Here is a 26,902-nt window from a genome sequence, read left to right on the forward strand (position 1 = left end):
CCACACTGACCGGCTACAGCCTCTGTTTCCAAGACCCAGCAGGAGCCAGAGCCTGCGAGGAGAATCACCCTCCGCGGGCCCTACTTGAGTTTCACTTCCTGGCCCTGGGGAGCCATCGCCAGCCTTCGTAGTGCTGGGCTTCACCTTCTAGAATTCTCTGTGGCTGCTGTGTGAGGCAGTGTCTGGAGGAGTGAGCATTGGCGGTACAGGACACTTGATGTGCTCAGGAAACACCTGTCTTCTTTCTCCTGTGGATGACCAAGGCTGGCTGGTCCCTGAAGGGGATCGCCCTGTGACCTAGTTCCACCATGTAAAATAGTGTAGTCCCAAGACATCGGACACTCAGAGCTGACCATTGTTTTAACAGCAATTTTCTCATAATCATGGAATGAAATGATTGTGACAATGGCCAGCAAAGAGACTTTTGTATATATCATTGTGTATATAGATTTTTAAAAATAAAAGTAGTAAGAGCCAAAGGAAGGGTAGGGCTCCTTACAATGCACTCTTGCAGACACAAAATGCCCTGGATATCCATGACCTCGCAGTGCCCGGTACTACCTACCCAAGACCCTCATAATAGGAGGAAGGGATGATGACATCAAAATAGAGAGATTAATTGAGGGGGGGGGAAGAGGATGGAGAGTAGCATTGTGAGGGAAAAGTGAGGGGGAAGGGAATTATCATGGTTTATTGTCTATAATTGTGGAAGCTGCCAATTAAAAAAATAAAAGCAGGGCTGGAGGGATGGCTTAGTGGTTAAGGCGTTTGCTTGCAAAGCCAAAGGACCTAGGTTCGATTCCCCAGGACCCACATTAGCCAGATGCACAAGGGAGCGCACGTGTCTGGAGTTCATTTGCAGTGGCTGGAGGCCCTGGCAAGTCCCCAGCACCCACAAAAAACCAGACTCAAAGTGTTACATGGATCTGTAATTCCAGCATGTCTGTGGCAATGGAAGGCGGAGCCAGGAGAATCCGGAAGCTCAAAGGCCAGCTAGACTGGTGCATGTAGCAGCAAAATGAGAGACCTGCCTCAAAGAAGGATGGAGAAGACAAACACCCCCAGGTTGTCCTCAGACCTCTAGACACGTGTGGGCTCATACATGCCGTGGCACGTTCAGCAATATTACTCAAGGGGCCTGGAGAGATGGCTCAGGGGTTAAAGGCACTTGCTTGCAAAGCCTGATAGCCCAAGTTCATTTCCCCAGTACCCACATAAAGCCAGACGTACAAAGTGGCACATGTATCTGAAGCTCATTTGCAGTAGCAGGAGGCCCTGATGTGCCCATTCTCTTCCCTCTCTCTGCTTGCAAATAAATAAATAAAAGTAAAATATATGTTTACTCAAGCTCAGTAACATAGCGTGTGCAAGTAAAATTTATAATTAAAAGTATTATTGAGGGGGGCTAGAGAGACAGCTCAGCAATTAAGGCGCTTCCCTGCTCAACCTAAGGACCCAGGTTCAATTCCCCAGGACCCATGTAAGCCAGATGCACAAGGGGGTGTAAGCATCTGGAGTTTGTTTGCAGGAGGTGGAGGCCCTGGCACCCATCCTGTCTTTGTTTATCTGCCTTTGTGCGTGTTTGTTTTTGTGTTAAATAAATTAAATAAGTAAATAAATAAATAAAATATTAAAAGTATTATTGGGATTGGAGATATGGCTTAGTGGTTAAGGCATTTGCAAAGTCAAAGGACCTAGTTCAATTCCCCTGGACCTACATAAAGCTAGATGCACAAAGTGGCACATGCTTCTGGAGTTTCAGCAGCTAGAGGCCCTGGCACACTCATTCTCTATCTGTCTGTCTGTCTGTCTGTCTGTCTATCTGTCTCTCTCTCTCTCTCTCTCTCTCTCTCTCTCTCTCTTTCTCTCACACACACACACACACATACACACACACACACAAAGAAAATAAAAGAAAAAGAAAGAATAGCTTCAGGCTGGGGAGATGGCTCAGCAGTTAAAGGCACTTGCTTGCCAAGTCTGCCAACTCAGGTTCAATTCCCAGTACCCACAAAATGGCACATGTGCCTGGAGTTTGTTTACAATAGCAAGAAGCCCTGGTATGTCTGTAATTATTCATTTCATTCTTTCTCTACCTCTAATTTATATATATATGAATAGCTTCTTTGAAATGAGTATAGTGTCACATGCCTTTAATCCCAGCACTCAGAAGGCAGAGGTAGGCAATTTTGAGGCCAGCCTGGGACTATAGAGTGAATTCCAGGTTAGCCTGGATACAGTGAGACTACCCAGGTGGTGACAGTGGGGACCAGGGAGTGAATATCTTCTTTAAAATACTCTTGTGGGATGGAGCGATGGCGCGGCGCTTCAAGGCACGTGCTTGCAGAAGACCTGACGACACAGGTTCACTTCCCCAATACCCACCTAAAGCCAGATGCAGAAGGTAGCACATGTGTCTGGAGTTTATTTTCTATGGCAAGAGACCCTGACATGCACATTCTCTCCCTCCCTCCTTCTCTCTTTGCAAATAAATGATCAATAGAATTTTTTTAAATAAAATAAAATTTGCAGGGTGTGATGGTGCACGCCTTTAATCCCAGCACTGGGGAGGCAGAGGTAAGAGGATCACTGTGAGTTTGAGGTCAGCCTGAGACTATACAGTGAATTTCAGGTCAGCCTGGACTACAGAAAGAACCTACCCCTAAAACAAAACAAAACAAAAAGGGCTGGAGAGATGGCTTTAGTGGTTAAGTGCTTGCCTATGAAGTCTAAGGACTCTGATTTGAGGCTCAATTCCCCAGTACCCATGCAAGCCAGATGCACAAGGTGGCGCATGTATCTGTAGTTTGTTTGCAGTGGCTGGAGGCCCTGGTGTACCCATTCTCTCTCTGTCTCTATCTATCTATCTATCTATCTATCTATCTATCCATCCATCTATCTGCCTCTTTTCTCTCTCAAATAAATAAAAATAAAATTTTAAAAACAAAATAAAATAAAATACTCTTGCAGGGCTGGGGATATGGCTCAGCAGTTAAAGGTGCTTGCTTGCAAAGCCTGATGGCCTGGGTTCAATTCCCAAGACACTCATGTAAAGCTGGACAGACATACATCTACACTGACAAGAGACCCTGGCATATCCATATACATTCATGCATGCATTCATACACACACAAATACATAAAAATATTTTGAATAAGATAAAATGCTCATGTGGAGCAGGAAATAGTGGTGCATACCTTTAGCCCCAGCAGTACAAGGAAAAAAACATAGCTCTCCAGCACTCAGAGGGCTAAGGTAGGAAGATTACCAGGAGTTTGAGGTTAGCCTCAGCTACAAAGTGATTTTCAGGTCAGCCTGGGCTAGAGTAAGACCCTGCCTCAAAAACAAAATATAAAATAAAATACTCATGTGAGCTTTTTGTTGTTGTTTTTCAAGGTAGGCTCTCGCTGTAGCTCAGGCTGACCTGGAATTCACTATGTTGTCTCCAGGTGGCCTCGAAGTCACGGCGATCCTCCTACCTCTGATTCCTGAGTGCTGGTATTAAAGGCATGCGCCACCACACCTGGCTCTCGTGAGCTTTTTTTTGTTTTGTTTTGTTTTTTGAAGTAGGGTCTCACTCTGGCCCAGGCTGACCTGGAACGCACTATATAGTCTCAGGGTGGCCTCGAACTCATGGCGATCTTCCTGCCTCTGCCTCCCGAGTGCTGGGGTTAAAGGCGTGCACCACCACGCCCAGCTATTCATGTGCTTTTTACAATCGAGTTGACAGTGTAGAGGTGACACCAGTTGTTTATAACTTAGGCCAGGAAAACACTTCTTCAGAGAAGAGCACCTTGTCTGCGGCGTGTATGCAGATGACTGGTGCATGACACTGGAATCAAGCAGACCAGCCTTTAGCTGGTTGACTGGTTTTGAACCCTGTAGAGTCCACCCTTGATATCTTGTCCTGGACAACCGCGTTCTCCTCTTGTGTTTTCCGACTTTGATCCTGGCGGAGCTGAGGGGAGATAGCTAGCATCTGGGTCAACCCTCCTAGAACAGGGAAGTTTGAGGCCGCACAATGCCTTATTTGTTCATGATCAGGCCAGTGACAGGTGCAAGGCCTTTGACCTTCCTGGCCGGGGGGAACAGCTCTGGGTTCCAGTACTTACTCTCAGTGTTCTGACTATCTTTGCATATTAAAACGTCATACTCTGGGGCTGGAGAGATTGCTTAGCAGTTAAGGCACTTGCCTGCGAAGCCTAAGGACCTGGGTTTGATTCCCCAGGACCCACATACACCAGATGCACAAAGTGGCACATGTGTCTGGAGTTTGTCTGCAATGGCTAGATGCCCTGGTGCGCCCATTCTCTTTCCTATCTGCCTCTTCCTTTCTCTGTTGAATAAATAAATAATTGACCTTACTCACAAAGCCTATTGGCCCTCGGTTCAATTCCTCAGCACCCACATAAAGCTGAATGCAAAGCGCTACATGTAGCTGGAGTTTGTTTACAATAGAAAGAAACTCTGGAGTGCCTGTATAAACACACACACACACACACACACACACACACACACACACGTGTAAATGAATGCATAAATAAATTTTTTTAAAGTTTTTTCATGGAATTTTCTATGTTTTCGTTAAAAAACAAGCAAATAAAAAACACCCAGGGCTGGAGAGATTGCTCAGTGTTAAAGGCACTTGCTTGCAGAAGCTGCAGGCCCAAATTCAATTGCCCATTACCCACGTAAAGCCAGATGCACAAAATGACGCATGCTTCTAAAGCTCATCTGCAGAGGCACAAAACCCTGAAACTAACTCTCTCTTCCTCTCTCTTTCAAATAAATATTTTTAAAAATGGCAAGCAAGCTGGGCATGGTGGTGCACGCCTTTAATCCCAGCCCTCGGGAGGCAGAGGTAGGAGGATCACCGTGAGTTCGAGGCCACCCTGAGACTCCATAGTGAATTCCAGGTCAGCCTGGCTAGAGTGAAACCCTACCTTGAACCCCCCCCCCAAAAAAAAAATAACAAGCAATAACAAGTTAGATTTCAGGAGTTAGAAGTGAGCACTTAGTGTAAGCTAGATTTCAGTAGACCTCCTCTTAGGAGGAGTGACATCATCTCCAGTCATGGACTAGGAGGAAGGCTTCCATGAGTCATTTAGGCTTTGCATTCTCCTTGTTTCCTTTGCTTCTGGTCCATAGTGGGCACTCAGATATGCAAAGATGCATGGTGAGGGGTCTGGAGAGATGGCTCAGCAGTTATGGCACTCACCTGCAAAGCCTAAGGACCCAGGCTCAATTTCCCAGCACTCAGGTTAGCCAGATGCATAAAGGTGGTACATGCATGTGGAGTGCATTTGCAGTGGCAGAGGCTCTGGTGCGCCCATTCTCTCCCTCTCCCTTCCTCACCCCCCCCTTCTCACACACACACACACACACACACAGAAAGAAAGAAAGAAAATATTAAAGATGCATGGTGAACCTAAATGGTACACATTTGTGTTTTTTTTCTATATTGTGAGTTTGAATTTAACTGTAGGGAAAAAAAAAAAAAAAAACTTTAGTTGAGAGCTGGAGTGATGGCTTAGCAGTCGAGGCACTTGCCTGCAAAGCCAAAGGACCCAGGTTCAATTCCTCAGGACCTACCAAAGCCAGATGCAGAAGGTGGTGCATGCGTCTGGAGTCTGTTTGCAGTGGCTGAAGGCCCCAGCTTGCATGCCTATTCTCTGTATATATCTGCCTCTTTCTGTGTCCCTCTCTCAAATAAATAAATAAAGTATCTTTAAAAATATTTCTTAAAAATTTGGCCTTTAATCCCAGCCCTTGGGAGGCAGAGGTAGGAGGATAGCCATAAGTTTAAGGCCAGCCTGAGACTACATAGTGAATTCCAGGTCAGCCTGGGCTAGAACAAGACCCTACCTCGAAAAACCACAAAAAATTAATTAATTAATTAAATACTTAAAAAAAAAACCTTAGTTGGACAGTTGCCCAAAGGCCATCATCAACCATTTAGTGAAAAATGTGTGTCATGCCAATTTCTTGGTTACTAGCCTTTGGGAGGCTGACAGTCACTGACCAGGTAGTGACCTCAGATGACACGCTAGCAGGTGGGGACTGGAGCACATGACGCTTCTCAGGAACACCGAAAGCTGCTGACTGAGGCCGACACAGCCCGCGATGCAAGAAGCTGCCTTTGTACTTTCCTGTGCGTCTTGCTAGAATCACAGTGGCATCCCCTTCTCCTTTTTGGACAGAAGGTGGACCCCGGACCTGGGAGCATTTGGAGTTTTTCTTCTCTGAGTTTAACCACTGCAGGTCCGTAACTGGGAGGGGCAGAGGGGAACTAGCTTGCCTGAATTCAGCTTCCAGAGCCAGCTTTCCTGGGGAGCATTGCTCTATCACGAGTCCCTCACTAGGATTGTTTTAAATATTTTATTTAGGGCTGGAGAGATGGCTGAGCGATTAAGGTGCTTGCCTGGACCCACGTTAGCCAGATGCACAAGGGGGCGCACGTGTCTGGAGTTCGTTTGCAGTGGCTGGAGGCCCTGGCGCGCCCATCCTCTCTCTCTCTCCCCCTCTCTCAAATAAATAAATTAATTAATTAAAATATATATATATTTTTAAATATTTTATTCGGGCTGGTGAGATGGCTTAGCGGTTAAGTGCTTGCCTATGAAGCCTAAGGACCCTGGTTCAAGGCTCGATTCCCCAGGACCCACATTAGCCAGATGCACAAGGGGGCACATGCATCTGGAGTTCATCTGCAGTTGCTGAAGGCCCTGCCATGCCCATTCTCTCTCTGTATCTGCCTCTTTCTCTCTGTCTGTCTCTCAAATAAATAAATAAAAATAAATAAACAAAAAATTTTAAAAAATAGAAAAAAATTTTTATTTATTTATTTGGGAGAGAGAATGAGCGCGCCAGGGCCTCTGGCCACTGCAAAGAAACTAGATATGTGCACCACCTTGTGGATCTGACTTACCTGGGTTCTGGGGAATTGAACCAGTGTCCTTTAGCTTTGCAGGCAGGCTCCTTAACTGCAAAGCCATCTCTCCAGCCCCCTCACTAGAATTTAAAAATGAACTGTGGCAGGGTCTGCTCCTTTGGTGGCTGGTGTTCGAGGACTTGTCTTTCCCAAGAAGCTTCTCCCCTCCGGAGTTCCAGAAGTCTGGGCACATCTCTCCTCCTCCCCCACCCCTTTCCCATCCACTCACAAGGCCAGGGTCTCTTGGCAGCTCCGCTGGGTGACGGGACACTCCTCCTGGCTCCAGGCCCCCCGGGAGCAGTGCCCGCAGCACAGCAGGGTCAGGAGTCCACTAGCCCTGGCCTTTGGAACTCAGAGGAGACCGAGGAATCTGGACCAAGTTCCACCATCAGCCCCAGAGTCCAGATGCAAGGGGAGCGCTTCTTTGTTCATAGTTAATGCTCAGCCCCTGGGACCTCGCACAGTCTGCCTGCTGCGGTCCTTGCTAGTTCAAACTTTTAGCTAGTGTTTCGCCTCATCTCTCTCCCATCTGGGCACCTCCAAGATATTCCGTCACTCATTCATCTCTGTTCAGCAGCAGTGTCCCTTTGCCTGGAGATGTGATCCCTTCACCCAAAGATGACTTTTTTTTTTTTTTTTGTATTTTGAGGTAGGGTCTTTTTCTAGCCCAGGCTGACCTGGAATTCACTGTGCAGTTTTAAGGTGGCCTTGAACTCAGTGATCCTCCTACTTCTGCCTCCCAAGTGCTGGGATTAAAGGTGTGCACCACCACATCCAGCTAATGTTGTCATGTGGTGTTTTCCTCTCTTTGTTTCAGTGATGATGACTTTGTCACTGCCTCTCTCCAGGGCTGAGGAGTAAGAAGGAGCATTGCCCCTCAGTGCCCACCCTCCTTTCAAGTCTTATACTCCAAGTTCATCTTTTCCGGGGGGCTGGAGGGATCCTTAGCGGTGCAGGCATTTGCCTGCAAAGCCAAAGGACCTTGGTTCAGCTTTCCAGGACCCATGCAAGCCAGATGCACAAGGGGGCACATGTGTCTGGAGTTCGTTTGCAGTGACTGGAGGCCCTGGCACACCCATTCTCTCTCTCCCTCTTTCTCTGCCAAATAATTATCTTTTTAAAAGGAAAAAGAAATCGCAGCACAGTGCCCCGAGTGTCTGTAGGGGCGTACTCAGGACTGTGACGCCACCCAGAGGCTTCTGGAAGTGAGACGCAGAAGCCTGAGTGCTCACGAGTCACTGGTGAGGTGAGCAGAGTGACAGGCTAAACACCTGCTCTTCCACTCTCTACTTACTTGTGGTTTTATATCCTTCTCTATTCATTTGAGAGAGAGAAAGTGAGCGAGAGGAGGGAGAATGGGCCAATGAACTCCAGATGTGTGCGCCACTTTGTGCATCTAGCTTTATGTGAGTACTAGGGAATTGAACCCCAGGCCTATAGACTTTGCAAACAAGCACCTTTAACCGCTGAGCCATCTCCTTAGCCCACACCTATTTATTTGTGAAGTGCTTGCCCTATGCAGTAGTATTGTGTGTGTGTGTGTGTGTGTGTGTGTGTGTACTGTGTGTGTGCAGATTTCTGTGCCCCATATGCATGTGTGTGGGGGCCACAGAAACGTGTGGGTTATCTTCCTGTCCCTCTTCCACCTTGTTTCCTTGGGAACATGGAGCTCAGTGCTTTTCCGTCAGACTGGCTCTCCAGTGAGCCCCAGCAGTTCTCATGTCTCCGGCCCTCTCAGCCCTGGGGTAACTGGCAGACATGGTCACACTTTTTTGTGGGGGTGCTAGAGATCAAACTCAAGTCTTCCTGCTTCCACAGCAAACAGTCTTACCCACTGAGCCACCTCTGCAGCCCCAGTTCCGAGTCCTTTACAGTCATTCAAAAATAATGCACATTAGCCGGGCATGGTGCCTCACGCCTTTAATCCCAGCCCTTGGGAGGCAGAGGTAGGAGGACCGCTGTGAGTTTGAGGCCACCCTGCGACTACATAGTGAATTCCAGGTCAGCCTGGGCCAGAGTGAGACCCTACCTCGAAAAAGAAAAAGATAATAATAATGCACATTGGAGTATCTGCCCTCAAGGAGCTTACCGCCAGTGGGCGGCCGGGAGGAGCGCTCTGAGGGGACAGTAACGGCCTGCTCCAGTGTCACATGCAGGACGTGTTACGGTGGGATTTTCCAGCTAGACCCTTCAGAGAAGGGGTGGGGTCGTGAGAGCCAGTGTGCAGGATTCTTCCTAAGTGAGGGTGCGGTGGTAGGTCGGTTTCTGAGAAACCTCCTGTGTGTACCCAGACTCCCTTACACCCCAAGCTTGGTAGGTTGCTTAGTGCATGAAGGGACCCATCTGAAACCAACTGTCCACCTCGGTGGCCCCAGCCAGCCTCTGCCCTGTTCCCTGTGCCTGTCCAGTCTGTTTCAGCGGGTTCACCGGGATGTGGCATGTGCACCTCCCCTGCCAGCTGACGTAGGCCCATCCATTTGGGGCAAGGTGCCTTTTAATCGGGACCATTTCCTGGTGACCCTCTGCCACCTGGCGGGCCCTAGTCCCAGGTTCCACCACTGCCTTGTCCTATGGGTCCCTTGTCCTCCAAAAAGCACTTCTGAGATTGCTACCAGCGATGGGAAGCCACCTTGGGGGTTTAACACGGACAAACTTTACCCAGTGACACGGTTTGAGCCCATGCCAGATTGGCAAGCACAGACATTTGTACAAGCTGTTCCTCATTCCTCAGGGTGAACTGCCAGCTACCGCACAGGACTGGAGGGCCCCCGCTGGGAGGCTGGTGACAACGAGGGCTGAGGCCAGTCAGTGCCAGTCCCCGCAAGCCAACTAGAAGCTGTGGCTACTGCCCAGGCTCAAAGGGCATCTCTATTTTTAGATGGAGCCAGAGAAAATAAATCCAGTTTCAAGCCTCCTATAAAACATTCAAAAGCCATCTTTATTTGACTTACTTATTTATTTTTTAATTAATTAATTAATTGAAGAGCGACATACAGAGAGAGAGAAAGAGGGAGAGAGAGAGAATGGGCACGACAGGGCCTCCAGCCACTGCAGACGAACTCCAGATGCACGCACCCCCTTGTGTAGCTGGCTAACGTGGGTCCTGGGGAATCAAGCCTCGAACTAGGGTCCTTAGGCTTCACGGGCAAGCACTTAACCACTAAGCTACCTCTCTAGTCCTTTTACTTTACTTTTGAGACAGGGTCTTGCTATGTAACCCAAACAAGTCTGTGTAACCCACGCTAGCCTTGAGTCCATGGCAGTCCTCCTGCCTCGGCCTCCTGAGTGCTGACTATAGGCGTGAGCCACCACGCCTGGCCGTGTGAGAGTCTGATGGTAACTCCTGACACGCCTAGAACTCCCAGCGCTTCTCGGACGCCAGGGCACGCAGCAGACTGCGGCTGTCAGGCCGCGGAGCTCCCTCTAGATGGCTCACGTGTGTGTGCAAGTGCACGCACAGAGCTGCACGCTGGCGCAACGGCAGTGTGCTTTGTCATTTCCTCCCTCTTGATTGCTGAACAGACTGGCTGCCCCGGCCATCTTTGGGCCTCTCCGCTGCGCCGTGGACATCTGGCATCCAGCAGGCTTCTACAGTGTGTCATGGGGACCCAGAACCTAAGTGGGTGCCCCAGACTCTTCTTCCCGTCTCTCCCTGACCCAGATTTCTGATGTGTCTGCTCTAATTGATCCAGATCCGCAGTGTGTTGCAGGCCCAAAGCCTCGCTGGGCTGTGGTCTGTTACAACTGGTGCTTTGTTTTGCCATAATGGGAGTGTGTTTACGTCTCTCCATTAGCCTGTCAACATGGCACATGCTTTAAAACAGCCCGGTGTGGGGAATGTGGGCACTCACAAGGGAGGCTCCCTCTGGCATGGCCTTCCGCCCCAGCCCCGCCCTGCCCTGAAGAAGCCCTTGTTCCGCATGCAGCCTGGGGATTTTTGTTTGCACACTCACAGGAATACGTTATTTTCTTGTTGGTAAAGATTGTGTTTGAGCACATTTCCGCTGTTACTCTTTGCTTAGACAGAGACCTCTCTAGACCAGTGTGAATGCTTCTCCCTCACCCTTCCTACAAAGCAGTTTGGCTTCACTCAGGGTGCACCAGGACAGGGTTTTGGCCCCATCCCCAGGGCGTCACGGGACCAGAGGATGATCTCATAGGATCCACCATCTGCCCTGCCTGGCCAGAGGCTGGCTTTGGAGGGCCAAGGGGCACCACATGCCCTGGGTATTTTTCAAACAAGAGGCCATACAGAACGCTGGCAATCCTTACAATCTTTCTTTTGCTCATGGACATTTCTTCCCTGGTGGGCTCCCAATTCTAGAACTAACTCCAGGGTCTTCTCCCAGGGCAGCCTGGGCCAGATTAGTATTATAATGCAAGCCTGGGCAAAAATTCTCCAATGCAGCGGGGCATGGTGGCACACGCCTTTAATCCCAGCACTCAGGAGGCAGAGGTAGGAGGATCGCCATGAGTTCAAGGCCAACTTGAGACTACAGAGTGAATTCCAGGTCAACCTGGACTAGAATGAAACCCTACCTCAAAAAACAAAAAAAAAAAAAGAAAGAAAAGAAAAGAAAAAGAAAAAAAAAATTCTCCAATGCAAAGATCTTGGATGGGTGGGCCTTTCCTCTGAGAATCTAATTATGAAAATACAAACATTTATTCCACAACAGTTTGGATGAATTGATGGATGACAAGACATTAATGATAATAACCATAATTACAGCTGGCTTCTACGGCCTTTCCATGCTGTGGATTATTGGTTTCAGTCCCCACACTTTCCCCGTAAGACAACTGAAGCTCAGAAAAGTTGAGTGACTGACCCAGGGTCACACAACCTGTAAATAAAGAATCCAGAGGGGACCTTGGCCGTCAGGCCTGAGTGCGTCCTACCCTGTGGTGAACTGTGGCCTGACTGCCACCACATAGAAGGGTTAGGGCAGCTGAGCGTGGTGCAGTGTGTCTGTATTCCCAGCCCTTGAGAGGCCAAAGCAAGAAGAGCAAGAGTTCAAAGTCAGCCTATACTACACTGTGAGACCCCCTGTTGAAAGAGAATTCAGGCACAAACATGCTTGACCGGGGGTGGTATTTCTTATGGGTGTTTGTGGACACTATTTATTTTCTCTGCTTCCAAGACCATACGGAGTTGAGGTCACTCATTACCGAAGGATAACTGCTGATTAGCAAAGGTTCCCGCCACCATCCTGTGCCCTGATTCTTAAAAAAAATAGAAATGAAGACATCTGAAAAATTACCACCTTCCTTACCCAACTCTCCTCTTCCCTCCCTGTCTTCCTCATTGTCCCCGTCTAATGAGATGTCACGACAAAAAGAGCCAATTTCGGACTGTTCCCTGTGGCCTTTCAAACTCCTCCCTCCCCCACTGCTCTTGGGCAAGTTTCCGGCAAACTAAGACTCCAGCATGGAAAGTTCCAGGCTCAGCTCATCATCCCCCCCCACACACACACACACACCCCGCCCAGCCAGACCTGCCTTGTCTTCCCTAAACTTACCCTCTCCAGATTGCAGGCTGTGGAGCCACACCACCTCTGCTGAGACCTTCCCAGAAGCCCCCCCTTGTCCCCCCAGCTGACCCACTCTCCCCCGCTGTCACCTCCCACCCTCGCTGACTCGCCTCAGGCTAAGCCATCTGAGGTCTCCTTACTCGATGCCCACATGTCACCGTAATGGGTCTCCTCCGGCTACAACCCTGCAGACCGTCCCGTGCTGAGTTCCACGTGCAGTTCGTCGGGGCCCCTCACGGCCACCCTGGCTGGGCTCCCACTTACCCGCTCAGAAGGGGCACGTGGTGGGCGGCATCGCTGCACCGGTGAGCGTCGCACCTGAACTGTCCCCGAAGCTCTTGACTTAGTGTTCATGCGCTTGGTACTGAGGGCTGAGGAAGGCACGAGGGTCCCGCAGGGAAGATTCCAGCCTGGTGCCTGCTGCTTGGGAAGTCAGAGACTTTGTATTAAGTTTTCAGTCCCAGGCATGTTTTCCCTCCTGTGGTGCAGGCCGCCAGTCCAATTAGAGAAGGGTTGGTTCACCCCATAACATACATGCCACTATTGCATCAGCTGGCAATGCCCTGACTTGTTTACTTTTGAGATAATGTCTGTTATTTGTCTGAGTCTTGCCAAGTAGCCCTCCTGCCTCTACTCACTGGGCATAGGGATTATAAACATGCAACACCATACCCGGATTTTTAAAATATTTATTTATATTTATTTATTTATTAGAGACAGAGAGAGAATGGGCCCTCCAGGGCCTCTAGCCACTGAAAACAAACTCCAGATGCATGCACCCCCTTGTGCATCTGGCTAATGTGGGTTCTGGAGAATCGAACCAGGGTCCTTAGACTTCGCAGGCAAACACTTTAACCACTAAGCCATCTCTTCAGCCCCATACCCAGATTTTTTTTTTTTGCAAGGTAGGGTTTCACTCTGGCCCAGGCTGACCTGGAATTAACTATGTAGTCTCAGGGTGGTCTCAAATTCATGGTGATCCTCCTACCTCTGCCTCCCGCATGCTGGGATTAAAGGCGGGCGCCACCCCGCCAGGCCCATACCCAGATTTTTGACACAGATTTTGGAGTTCAAATTCAGGTCTCCATGCTTACTTTACTGACTGAACTATCTTCCCAGCCCCCCCGGAGCAGAACTTTAAACTGTGCATGAGGGTCCACACCTATAATTCCAGTACTCAGGGTGCTAAGGCAGGAGGAGAACAAGTTCAGGGCCAGCCTGGGCTACATAATAAGACCTTGTCTCAAAAGATAAAAGGATGGTGGAAAGACCCAGCTCTAATCAGACCTCCACTGTGTACTTAGCTGGAAACATTGCAGAGGGCATGGTGCTGGAAAGAAGTGACAGAGGAGTGCTCAGCACTGCAATATCTCGGTCACACTTTCCAAGGCTCAGGGTCCATTGCAGAAGAGGTGGCAGAAAGACTGTAAGAGCCAAAGGAAGGGTAGGACTGCTTACAGCGTGCTCCCCTAGACACAAAATGGCCTGGATATCCATGACCTCGCAGTGCCTGACACTACCCACACAAGACCATCATAAGAGAATGAAAAGATCATGACATCAAAATAAAAGAGAGACTGATTGAGATGGGGAGGGGATATGATGGAGAATGGAGTTTCAAAGGGGAAAGTGGGGGGAGGAAGGGTATTACCATGGGATATTTTTTATAATCATGAAAGTTATTAATAAAAGATATTTGAAAAGAAAAAAAGTTAGCAGAAAGGAACAACAAAAAAAAAATTATCTATTTATTTGAGAGAAAGAGAGAAACTGTATGGATGTACCAAGGCCTCCTGCCCCTGCAATGGACTCCAGGCACATGTATCTGGCTTTATGTGGGAAGTGGGGAATCAAACCCAGGTCATCAGGCTTTGCAAGCAAATGCCTTTAACCATTTAGCCATCTGTCCAGCCCTGATTTGATTTTTTTTTTCTGTTTGCTTTTCAAGGTAGGGTCTCACTCTCCCAGGCTGATCTGAAATTCACTCTGTTGTTCTGGGTTGGCCTTGAACTCACAACAATCCTCCTACCTCTGCCTCCCAAGTGCTGGACCCAGGTTCAATTCTCCAGTTCCCACGTAAGTCAAACGCATATGGTGGCACATGCGCCTGGAGTTTGTTTGCAGTGGCTAGAGGCCCTGGGGCACCCATTCTCTCTCCCTCTCTCTCTCCCTCTCTCTCTCCCTCCCTCTCTCTCTCTCTCTCTCTCTCTCTCTCTCTCTCTCTCTCTCTCTCTCTCTGTGTGTGTGTGTGTGTGTGTTGGTTTCTATTAAATAAATAAAAAAATAAATCTTTAAAAAATATTTTAAAGTCAGCCTGGACCAAAGTGAGACCCTACCTCGAAAAACCAAAAAAAAAAAAAAAAAAAATGATTTATTTATCTGCAGGCAGACAAACAGAGAAAATGGCTGTGTCAGGTCTTTCAGCCACTGCCCACCTCCACCACCGTCAGGTGTGTTTAGATAGCTGCTGCCCTCACCAAACACTGCATGGGACTAGGCTGTGGTTCAGTGGCAGAGCCCTTACGTAGCCTGTGTGAGGTCCTGGGTTCCATCCCCAGTGCTGAAAAAGAAATACCCACCCGGCATGGTGGCGCATGCCCTTAATCCCAGCACTGGGGAGGCAGAGGTAGGAGGATCACCATGAGTTCAAGGCCACCCTGAGACTGACTGCATGGTAAATTCCAGGTCAGCCTGGACTAGAGTGAAACCCTACCTTGAAAACAAAAGAAAGAAAGAGAGAGAGAGAGAGAGAGAAAACTACCCAAAAATGGTTACAGAGAAGATGAGCTTTATTTTAAAACAAACAGGAGCCCCAGAAACTTTAACTTAAAACCAGAATTATAGTCAGTCACACTGACGCACACGTGTAATCTCAACACTGGGGTAGCTGAGGCAAGAAGATCAAAAGTTCAAAGCTAGGGCTGGACGGATGGCTTAGTAGTCAAGGCACTTGCCTGCAAAGCCAAAGGACCCTGGTTCAATTCCCCAGGACCCTTGTAAGCCAGATGCACAAGGGAGCATATGTATCTGGAGTTCATTTGCAGTGGCTGGAAGCCCTGGTGCGTCCATTCTCTCCTCTCCCTCTCTTCCCTTTCTTAAATAAATAATAATAAAATATTTAAAAAAAGAAGAAGAAGATCAAAAGTTCAAGGCCAAGGCTGGAGGGATAGCTTAGCAGTTAAGGTGCTTGCCTGCAAAGCCAAAGGACCCAGGTTCAATTCCCCAGGACCCATGTAAGCTTGCACAAGATGGTGCAAGCATCTGGAGTTCGCTTGCAGTGTCGGAAAGCCCTGACATGCTCATTCTCTCTGTCTCTCTATCTCTGTTTCTCTGTCTCTGTCTCTCTCTCTCAAATAAATAAACAAAAATATCTTTAAAAAAAAAGTTTAAGGCCAGTCTGGGCTACCTAGTAAGACATTAATAATAATAATAATAATAATAATAATAATAATAATAATAATAATGATAATGATAATGATAATTGTGCTCTCAGGATCAACGTATGACTTTTCTACATTGGTGGGTACCAGCCAGCTGACATCGTGGGCTCACAGTGGCACCATGTCCTCGCCAAAGTGGCCTTCATTCATGCTCTCACACAAGTGCTAATTGTCCTCCCTGGATTGAGGCCCAGAATTATTCCAGTTTCTTCTCACCAACATAAGTCGATCCTGTCTATGTGCTCATCTTCTCCACATTTAATTTGGCAGTTCCGCTTGACATCTGGGTCATTGTTATTTGGTTCTAGAACATTCTGTGGTAAGCTGCAATGTGTTGTGACCACCAGCTCAGAGGTTGGTAATGCTGTCTTCCCTCCAGTTACTATCCCTGCCTGCCTTGGTGGAGAAGGGAGGGGACATAAAAAGCGGGGATGGCTGGAGAGATCAGCAGTTAGGGCGCTTGCCTGCAAAGTGAAAGGACCCAGGGTTTCATTCCCCAGGACCCACGTAAAGCCAGATGCATAAGGTGGAGCGCGTGTCTGGAGTTTATTTACAGTGGCCAGAAGCCCTGGCATTCTCTCTCTTTCTCGCAAATAAATAATTGTTTTAACTACCGCCGATCGTCTATAGAATCCAGGTTGCCAGGACCCAGCGAGAATGCCTTTATTTAAACTCCTGAGGCTCTATTTGTCCTTTAGTTGAGGTTCTGCTCCTCTGTGCCCTGAGGGTCGGCGTTGCAAGGCTTGGGCCCCATGGGAAGCAAGGGTGCGTGCTCCTTCAGCAACCTCCATACCCAAGAGTGAAAGAGTTGGGCTGTAAACACTGGCAACAAACATTAGAACTAGAATGCAAATTTAAGGAGACGATGTCAAAGGCAGCCAGAGGTTTAGTTTGATTGGGACAGTGTGCTTACGTTCCCATAGCTCCTGTAGCCCAGGCTGGCCTCAGACTTGCTGTGTAGCTAAGGGTGACCTTGAACCCCTGGTCCTCTGGCCTCCACTTCAGAGTGTTGGGTTCTGCACTCTGACTCCATTATGTACTTTGTTGTGACTCAGAGAAGTGACTCCAAGCCATTGTCAAAGTCGGCACAGTCACCAGCTCCTGTGGGAATTAATTGGGCCAATACGTGGAACTGCTTGAAACATGGTTCCTGCCTTTAAAAGGAGAGTCCTGTTGCCCACCTGGGCTTGCTGGCCAATTCATGGCTAGCAGAAAAAGGAAGGGGCACAGGAGCAGACCTTGTGCAGAAGCCACAAGTCACCTTTGAGAGCAAGCCCATGATGAGGTGATTGGGGAATTCTAGGTTTGTTTCTCCTTGATTTTCAGTTATCTGCTTGGTATCTGCTGAAGATTTGGTTTTGTTGTGTGTTTTTTATAGTCTTATGTTTTGTATTGTATAAAAACACTCTGAAGTCTGGAAAAAAAAATAGCTTTGTGGACATAATTCACCCTTTTAAAGAGTTTTTCAGTGCATTCACAAGGCAGTACAGTTGTCCCTATTATATTAATCCAGTTTGGGTCTTAACCCGAGTGGGTCAGGGAGATCCTCGGCTCTTTGGACCGGGACCTTGGTGGCAATTGCTGAGTCACCAGCCAGCTGTCACGACGGAGGATTCCCGGTCTCCGCAGCTCCTGCCTGGCGCCCGGCGCCCCCTAGCGAGGCCCGAGAGCAGCGGGCGAGGCCCTCGGGTGGCTCCCAGGGACCTCTGTCCATCCTCAGTCAGTCAGTTAGTTGCATTTAGCCCCAGGAAGCCCCGCCCAGCCTGCGGTGTGTCTGGATAGAGCTAAAATGAGCCAAGGGCTAGAGACCAGTTCTACTTGGGCTTCCCCTGCCTTCCTTGGTCTGACTCCCGACCTCCACAGATGACTTGTTGGAAAAGGACCCATGTGACCTTACTGATGGATCAGAGTCAAAAGATCTGAGTTCAGGGGCTGGAGAGATAGGATGGCTTAATGGTCCCCAGTACCCACGTCAGCCAGATGCTCAATGTGGTGCATGCGTCTGGAGTTTTCAGTGGCAAGAGGCCCTGGCAGGCCCATTCTAACCCCCCCCCATAAATAATTTTAAAAAATTCTCTCTCCCTCTTTTTAATAAATAAATTATTGTTATTATTATTTTGGTTTTTCGAGGTAGGGTTTCACTCTAGCTCAGGCTGACCTGGAATTCACTATGTAGTCTCAGGGTGGCCTCAAACTTACAGCGATTCTCCTACTTCTGCCTCCCAAGTGCTGGGATTAAAGGCGTGTGCCACCATGACCGGCTTTAAAAAAAAAAATTTTTTTTTTAAGATCCGAGTTCAGATACCGCTTGCCTAGCTACACCAGTTACTGAGCTCTCAGAGCCTGTTTCCTCAGGTGTGGAGGGTTCACTATTTCTCCCGGAACAGTTGTGCCCCTGGGATTCCCAGAAGCTCTTGTGAATTCTTCGGGGCTCAAGTAAATAAAAGGAATCAACTGCTGAAGGGTATTGAGGCCCCTCCCTTAGCCAAGGAACTCTCCAGAACCTGTAGCATTGGTTACCTGGAGTAGAAAAGTGAGGAGGAAGAGGAACAAAGCCACTGGGGAAAGCTGTTAGAAACATCCCAGATTGGGGGAACCCACCGCCTGGGGAGGTCTGGGTTTCCTCTTAGGAGATGGCTGGGAGATTTGGGCCTCAGCGAAGGCCTGTGGGGGAGCTCCCGCTAGGGAGCAGCTAATTGGCAGTTGTAAGTGGAGATTTCTCCTGGGTGGATGAGGTGAAATCCCAGGCCAGGGATCAGAACCCAGGCCTCATTGGTGTGGGGAACCCTGCTCCCAGTGTGACAGCGTGGGGAAGCAGAAGGCACCAGTCAGGTCTCTGGTGGACTCGGGGTCTCCCAGGCTCTTGGGCCCTGGGGTTCTCTTGCCTGTCTGGAATTCCCAGCCTTCCCACCTCACAGGTTTGCAGTGAGGCCAGGGCTATGTCACGGGAAGGTACAGACCGTTCCAGAGAGTGATAGGGCCCCAACAGAGTTCCAGGGTGTCCTCTGAGGTGGGATACGCATTAGGGGTTCTACCTCCTGACACTTCTGAGGGCCACCTGAAACATCAGGTGACCTGTACAGAAGACAGCCTCGGGAGACCTTGTTCTCTGGGAACCAAAGGGATCCTGGGCCTTGTGTGCATGTCCTTGGGCCCCTGAGGTCTGAAGAGCTCAGTCTTGGCACCATGAGGAAGAAGTGAAGGTGCCTGGGGCCTGCAAGCAGCCTCCTCCAACACTCATGCTCCCTTTTTACTCTCCTCGGCCTGGAAGCCATCACCCATGCTTCCACCCTGATGGACCTGGAAAACACGATGATGGTATCCCATGGGAGAGATGTTCACACTGGCCGTATGCTGTGATTCCATCCATTTTTTAAATTTATTTATTTATTTGAGGGGGGAGGGCACGCCAGGGTCTCTTATCACTGAAAATGGAACACCACGTTTTATGTCAGGCTTTACATGGGTGACAGGGAAATTGAACCCTATCAAACCCTGACAAACGGATTTTGCAAGCAGACCCCATGAACCATTGAGACATTTCCCAAGCCCAAAATTCCATTCATTTAAAGCGTCTAGAAGAGCCAGGCATGGTGACGCACGCCTTTAATCCCAGCGCTCGGGAGGCAGAGGTAGGAGGATCACCATGAGTTCAAGGCCACCCTGAGACTATATACTGAATTCCAGGTCAGCCTGGGCAGGAGCAAGACCCTACCTGGAAAAAAAAACAAACAAACAAAAAAAAAAAACCATGAATAAATAAATAAATAAAGTAAGTGTCCAGAGAGAAGAATTCAGAGACAAGAAGGGAGCTGAGGGAGTTGGGGGAGGAGAGAATGGGGGAAAAAAAAAAAACAAAAAACCTGCCAATGGGTACAGGATTTCTTTTGGGAAAACGAGAATGTTTTGGATTTAGAGACAGAGACCTTGTGTGTGTACTAAATATCGCTGGCTGGTCATTCTAGAACGGCTCATTTACGTAGTCTGAGTGTTGCCTCTAAAGAGACTGGGAGGGAGATGCAGGAGAGGAAGGCAGCCGGGTGTTTGGTTTCTGGCCTGTACGTCTGTGGGGTTACAGGTCGGCTCCGCTGCGTGCTGGGGGGGGGTCCCCTTCTTTAAGACCTTTCAGAGTACTGTCTTGTCTCAGCCTCAGCCAGAGCCTGTGGCGGCGGCAGGCACAGTCGGCTGTGTCCTTGTCCTCTCCTTCCTAAGGACTCGCCTCGCACTTGGCCGGCAGGAGGCAGGGCCTGGAGTGCAGATGCCCGGGCTGAATGCCAGGGTGCCCTGCCCGCCCCAGGCCTGGGCTAGAAAGGCCCGTGGTCCGGTCGCTGACCCTCAGATTCTCCAGCAGGGACACAGACCCAGTGGGCCCACTTAGAGCAAGTGTCCGTGTAGGAAGGGGGCTCAGAGGTGGCTGAGTAACATTTGGGAGGGGGCTAAAGAGCCTAAAGGTTGAGAGCAGTGGCTTTGTCACCCACTTCTGTGAGCCCCGGGCCTCTGCTCCTTCCACAGCCGAGACAGTATCCCAGGCAGGAAGTCGGGAAGTGTTTTATGGTCCAGGACGAGAGCATGGACAGCGAGGGATGGCGGCCACATTCAGGACATACCTTAGCCCTTGTGGCGGGTGACTTCTAGATCCCTAGACACTCTATGTGTGAGGATGAAGATGGCGGTAACGACCAGGATACTCACTGGAGGTTGGCTGTGAGGGCACTCTGGGCGTCGAGGATGCCCATGAGGATGCCCACAGGGAGCAGTAGCCTTCTTTGACAGATGCCCTGTGAGTGGTTCCTGGTGCCAGGCCCTGGGGCCCCTGGGCTGTGGGCTCAAAAGCTTGTGTGCCATCAGTATTTGTCATGAAACTGGGCCAGAGTCGCTCCATTTTGTTCTCCAAGAATCTCTTCTTTCTGGCTTCTGGTTTCCGTGGACCCTCAGGGATGTTCCATGAACTTGTCCTTTCCTTTTCTTTCCTTCCTCCCTCTTCCTCTTTCCTTTCCTCCCTCTGCTGTGGATGGACCGCAGGGCCTTGAGCACGCTACACAATGCTTTACCCCTGGGCCCCATGCCCAGCCTGGGCTTGGCCTGTAGGTGCTGATCCAGCCTGGCGTGGAGGTCGTAAAGAAGTCGCACAAACCTAAGGGGGTGTCCCCTGCGGGCATTGAGGCCCCCTGGCCTCTCGGCCTCCACGGTTCTTCCCAGGCACTCCTCCGCCCCTCCCCCAAAGGGAAATGTTAGCTCTGCAGACATGCACAGTTTGTTTATTTGACCCAGTGAATAGCAGCCTGTGTTTTTAAGGCTGATTTAATTTCTGCATAGGCCTCTGCAATTCATCCTGCTTCCAGAGGGTGTGGCAGACTCTGGGCCCTGAGGGACAGCGGAAGGGGGGAGCAAGGACAGTGGGGTCACTAGGAATCGCCAGCTCAGAGGGAATGAATGAGGCAGCCCGGCAGTCAGACGCAGCCTGGACGCGGGTCTCCAGCCCCTCCAACTGTGAACTGCCGGGCACCCCAAGTGCAGGAATAACTGCTTCGTTCTCCAGCTCCTGAGTTGGGACTTATGGAAACTTCTAGAAGCAGCTGAAGAAAACCCACCACCGCGGAAAGCAAAATTACACCGTGAGAATGCATCATAGTGATTCTTGCTAATACTTACATCATTGCAGACTTTTTTTTCATTATTCAAAAAAAAAAATATTAGAGGGCTGGAGAGATGATGGCTCACTGGTTAAGGCACTTGCCTGCAAAGCCAACTGACCCCAGTTCGATTCCCCAACACCCATGTAAGCCAAATGCACAAGGTGGGGGTGCATGCTTCTGGAATTCATTTGCAGTTGCTGGAGGCCCTGGTGTGCCCATTCTCTCTCTCTCTCTCTCTCCCTCCCTCTCTCCCTCTTTCTCTAATAAATAAGTAAAATAAATTTTAAAAAATATTGGAGAGCCATGCATGGTGGCACACGCCTTTAATCCCAGCACTCGGGAGGCAGAGGTAGGAGGATTGCTGTGAGTTCAAGGCCACCCTGAAACTCCAGAGTGAATTCCAGGTCAGTCTGAGCTAGAATGAGACCCTACCTGGAAAAAAACAACCAAAAAATAAAATAAAATAAAACCCAAACTGGAGAAGAGCTAGGCATAGCTAGGCAATGGCTTAGTGGCTAAGACATTTGCCTGCAAAGCCAAAGGACCTTGGTTTGATTTCCCAGGACCCATGTAAGCCAGATGCACAAGGTGGTACATGTGTCTGGAGTTCATTTGCAGTGGCTGGAAGCCCTGGCAAGCCCATTCTCTCTCTCTCCCTCTTTCTCTGTCAAATAAATAAATAAGAATAAAATACTTAAAAAAAAAAAAAAAAGAACCAGGCGTGGTGGCACACACCTCTAACCCCAGCACTCGGGAGGCAGAGGTAGGAGGATCGCTGTGAGTTCAAGGCCACCCTGAGACTAGATAGTGAATTCCAGGTCAGCCTCAGCTAGAGGGAGACCCAACCTTGAAAAACCAAAAAAAGGAAAAGAAAAAGAAAAAGAAAAAAAATCCACAAAATAAAAATCCACAAAATAATAAAGACCTTGAAATGCTTTGAAACTATTTACATATTTATTTCCAAGGAGAGAGAGAGAGAGAGAGAGAGAGAGAGAGAATGGGCACGCCAGGGCTTCCAGGCACTGCAAACAAACTCCAGATGCACACGCCACTTTATGCATTTAGTTTTTATGTGGGCACTGGGGAATGGAATCCAGGTCATTTGGCTTTGTGGGCAAGTGCATTAACTGCTGAGCCATCTCTCCAGCCCTTGACATTTTTTAAATGTTATGGAAGTCAGAATACATTTCCTAGAGTTTATTAAATGAAAAAATCACCACTTAGTAAAATGCAGCATGGGCGTGAATCTTCCTTCCAGCAGGGATCTTCTGAAGACAGAGCCACCTTCTTGTCCAAATCCCCCACCACGGTAATCTCCCTGTTCCCAACCTCTGTTTTCCCAGCCATTCAAGCCCCCATATTGTGGATCCTAATCGCCCTGCCTGACCCCAGCCCAACTTTGAAAACCAGTTTGTTAATTACTTTCCTTATAACTGTATCCAAATACTTGGCAAGAAGCAGCGTAAGGGAGGAAGGGTTTACTTGGGGTTACCGCTCCTGGGGATAGCATCCATGATGGGGTAGAAGGCATGGCGGCCGGAGTTGTCTGGTCACATGAAATCCCCAGTCAGGAAGCGGAAAGCAATGAAGACTGATGCTCAGCTAGCTTTCTCCTTTTGTTGTTATTGTTGTTGTTGTTGTTGTTGTTGTTGTTTTTGTTTTTTTCGAGGTAGGGTCTCACTTTAGCCCAGGCTGAGCTGGAATTCACTATGCAATCTCAGGGTGGCCTCGAACTCACAGCAATCCACCTACACCTGCCTCCCAAGTGCTGGGATTAAAGGCATGAGTCACCATGCTCAGCTCTAGGTTTCTCCTTTTTAAAAAATGTTATTTATTTATTTAAGAGAGAGAAAAAAAATGGGTGTGCCAGGGCTGCTAGCCACTGAAAATGAACTCCAGATGCATGTGCCACCTTGTGCATCCAGCTTACATGGGTCCTGGGGAATTGAACCTGCATCTGTAGGCTTCTCAGGCAAATGCCTAAACCACTAAACCATCTCTCCAGCCCGCTTTCTCTTTTATACAGCCCAGGACCCTGGCCCCTGAAGTGGTGCTGCACACAGCTAGGGCGGGTGCTCTCACCTCAACCAAACCTAGAAATCCTTCGGAGATAGGCCCAGAGATCTGTTTCCATGGTGATTCTAAATCTTGTCAAGTTGACAGCTGAGACTAGCCATCGCACTGATAAAACTGTGCTTCTCGGATCTGCCTCTTCCTTCCCGTCCTGTCTGCCCCCACTCTAGTCCTGGCCTTTGAAATGTCCGCCTGGACCATAGCCAGCATCTCCCCGACAACAGGCACTCCTTACCGCTTGACCCTGCACATTGCTGCCAAGTTCTCCTTAGGGCATCTCTTTGGTGCCAGCCTGCCAGTAAGCAGAGTCCAAACTGGCCACTTCTCCCCTCAAATCCCCAAACACCTCAAGTGGATTCCATTGCTACTGTGTCCCAGGACTGTGGTCTGTAGTGTAGAAATCCAGAACCCTTACTAATGCATTAGCGGTGTGCCGTGAGGAACATCCCATACTCACGGCAATACAAAGTACTAAGAGACGTGATGGCATACAGAAAGGTGCAGGGGACTGGGAATGTACCTGAGGTTTAGGGGGGAGAACGACAGAAATCACTGGCATGAATCAGAGAAAAATGGCATACTTAAGACAACGTAGTGAATTCCAGGTCAGCCTGAGCTATAGTGAGATCATATCTTGAAAAATGAAAAAATAAAGAGAGAGAGAGGGAGCGAGAGAGGGAGGAAGGAAGGAAGGAAGGAAGAGGCTGGAGAGATGGTTTAGCGGTTAAGGCGCTTGCTTGTGAAGCCTAAGGACCCTGGTTCAAGACTCAATTCCCCAGTGCCCACGTAAGCCAGATGCACAAGGTGGCACATGCATCTGGAATTCGTTTACAGTTGCTGGATACCTGGTGTGCCCATTCTCTGTCTCTCTCTCCCTTTCTCTCTCTCTCTCAAATAAATAAATAAGATAAAATAAAGCTGGGCATGGTGGCACACGCCTTTAATCCCAGCACTCGGGAGGCAGAGGTAGGAGGATCATCGTGAGTTCAAGGCCACCCTGAGACTACATAGTCAGTCTGGACCAGAGTGAGACCCTACTCCGAAAAACCAAAAAAATAAATAAATAATTTAAAAAAGAAGAGGGAGCTGGATGTGGTGGCGCACACCTTAATCCCAGCACTCAGGAAGCAGAGGTAGGAGGATTGTCATGAGTTCGAACCCACCCTGAGACTACAGAGTAAATTCCAGGTCAGCCTAGGCTAGAGTGAGACCCTACCTCAAAAAAAAGAAGTCCAGACATCCAAACACGAAGTATGTACACACACATGAGTCAGGATTTCGCTGTCTCTGAACTGGAGCAGTGATTTCTCCCTGCTGGGCTTTCACGTGGGGTGCATGTCACTCATGAGCACCAAAGCTTCACCCCCATTAGGTCCTGTCGGCATTAAACCCTCTGCATGCACCTGGAAGGTGCTGGTGAGGCAAGACCACAGCTCTAACCTCCAGGGTCCTTGTGAGCTTGAAGCTGAGAAGTTAGGAGTTGATTAGGAAGCAAGGAGTCAGAGCTGGGGAGGTGGTTCAGTGGATAGTGCTTGCCAAGAGTTCAGAACCCCCCTGACCCACATAGTAAAAGCAGGAGGCAGGAGTGGGGAAATGGCTCAGCGAGCCTGAGACTGTTCGCGTTTGATTCGCCAGCACCCACATACACAGCCACGCATGGCCAGGCATGTCTGTAGCCCCAGTCCTGCAGGAAGGTGGGGAGAATCACAGGCTCACTGACAATAAAATAAAATAAAACAAAATAAAATAAAAATGGCAACATGCCTTTAATCCTAGCACTCAGGAGGCAGAGATAGGAGGATTACTGTGAGCTCAAGGCCACCCTGAGAATACAGAGTGAATTCCAGGTCAGCCTCTGCTAGAGTGAGACCCTACCTCAGAAAAAAAAAAAAAAAAAAAGGCAGCTCTGGGTTGAATGAAACTCCATCTCCCGGAAACAAGGCGATAAGTGAGAGGAGAGCCACACCCGGCACCCCTACATGTGTGTGTGCAGGATGCACACATCTTCACCTATGCGTGACTATACCATACACACACACACACCACACACATACCAAAACAAAAAATCTGGAAGCTGTTGTGGCCGATTGGAGGTGGAGATAGAATTCCCTGACTGCTAGCCTGCAGCAGTGAACAAAATGAACAATACAAGTAAGAAAAAGAAACTTTTGGGGGCTGTGGAGATGGTTCAGCAGTTAGAGACGCGTGTGTGCAAAGCCTGATGACCTGGGTTTGGTTCCTCAGTACCCACGTAAAGCCAGACACAAGTGGCACATGGGTCGAGCTTGTTTGTGGTGGCAAGAGGCCCTGGCATGCGCCCTTACTATCTCTCTCTCCCCTCACAAATAAATACATTAATTAAAAAGAAATTCACAGCCGGGCATGGTGGCACCCGCCTTTAATCCCAGCACTCGGGAGGCAGAGGTAGGAGGATCGCTATGAGTTCAAGGCCACCCTGAGACTACAGAGTTAATTTCGGGTCAGCCTGGACCAGAGTGAGACCCTACCTCAAAAAACCAAAAAAAAAAAAAAAAGAAAGAAAGAAAGAAAGAAAGAAATTCAGAGCTAGAGAAATGGAGAGATGGCTGAGCGGTTAAGGCACTTGCCTGCGAAGCCTAAAGACCCAGGTTTGATTCTCCAGGTCCCACATAAGCCAGATGCACATGGTGGCGCACGCGTCTGGAGTTTGTTTGCAGTGGCTGGAGGCCCTGGCACGCCCATTCTCTCTCTCCCCCCCATCTCTCTGTCTCTAATAAATAAATAATTTTTTTAAAAAAATTCAGCCAATTGTGGTGGCACACGTCTGCAAATCCAGGGCAAAATAATTTAAAAAGAAAGACTTCAGGAGTCAGAACAGGAGCTGGGGGCAGGACATAAGGATAAAGCGTATACTCAACATACACATGGCCCTGGGTTCCAACTCCAGCACCAAATACATACACAACAGTAGGCAGGCAGGCCTGGCATGTAGGAGGATGTAGCAGAAGGATTGCTTGAGCCCAAGAGTTTGGGGCCAGCTGTTAGGAGAAAGAAAAAAAAAAAAAAGATTTGGTTTCTGTGGCCAGTTACCATCCATTAAATAGCCAGCCTGCTTCTGTGGGCCTCATTTCTCTGACCAGAGAGGCCCTACGATTGCCTCCCTGTTGGTACCCTCTCCTGGTCAGCACCCCTTACTTTTCAATACAGGGGAAGGAGCGTTGGGAATGAACAGTCAGGCCCCTGGTCTGCCTCACCTGGTGGGTCTGAGTGTGAATTAATATGATGCTGGTGTACAAATGTCACACATTTTGGTAG

At 48.9% G+C, this 26,902-nt stretch overlaps 1 protein-coding gene across 4 annotated transcripts in view; it reads left to right on the forward strand.

The window, feature by feature from the left end:
- Window positions 1–26,902, forward strand: part of Mapt (microtubule associated protein tau) — a 119,981-nt gene that overhangs the window by 36,538 nt on the left and 56,541 nt on the right. The window lies entirely within an intron of this gene.

This window comes from Jaculus jaculus, chromosome 9, assembly GCF_020740685.1.
Source record: "Jaculus jaculus isolate mJacJac1 chromosome 9, mJacJac1.mat.Y.cur, whole genome shotgun sequence".
Lineage (NCBI taxonomy): Eukaryota > Metazoa > Chordata > Mammalia > Rodentia > Dipodidae > Jaculus > Jaculus jaculus.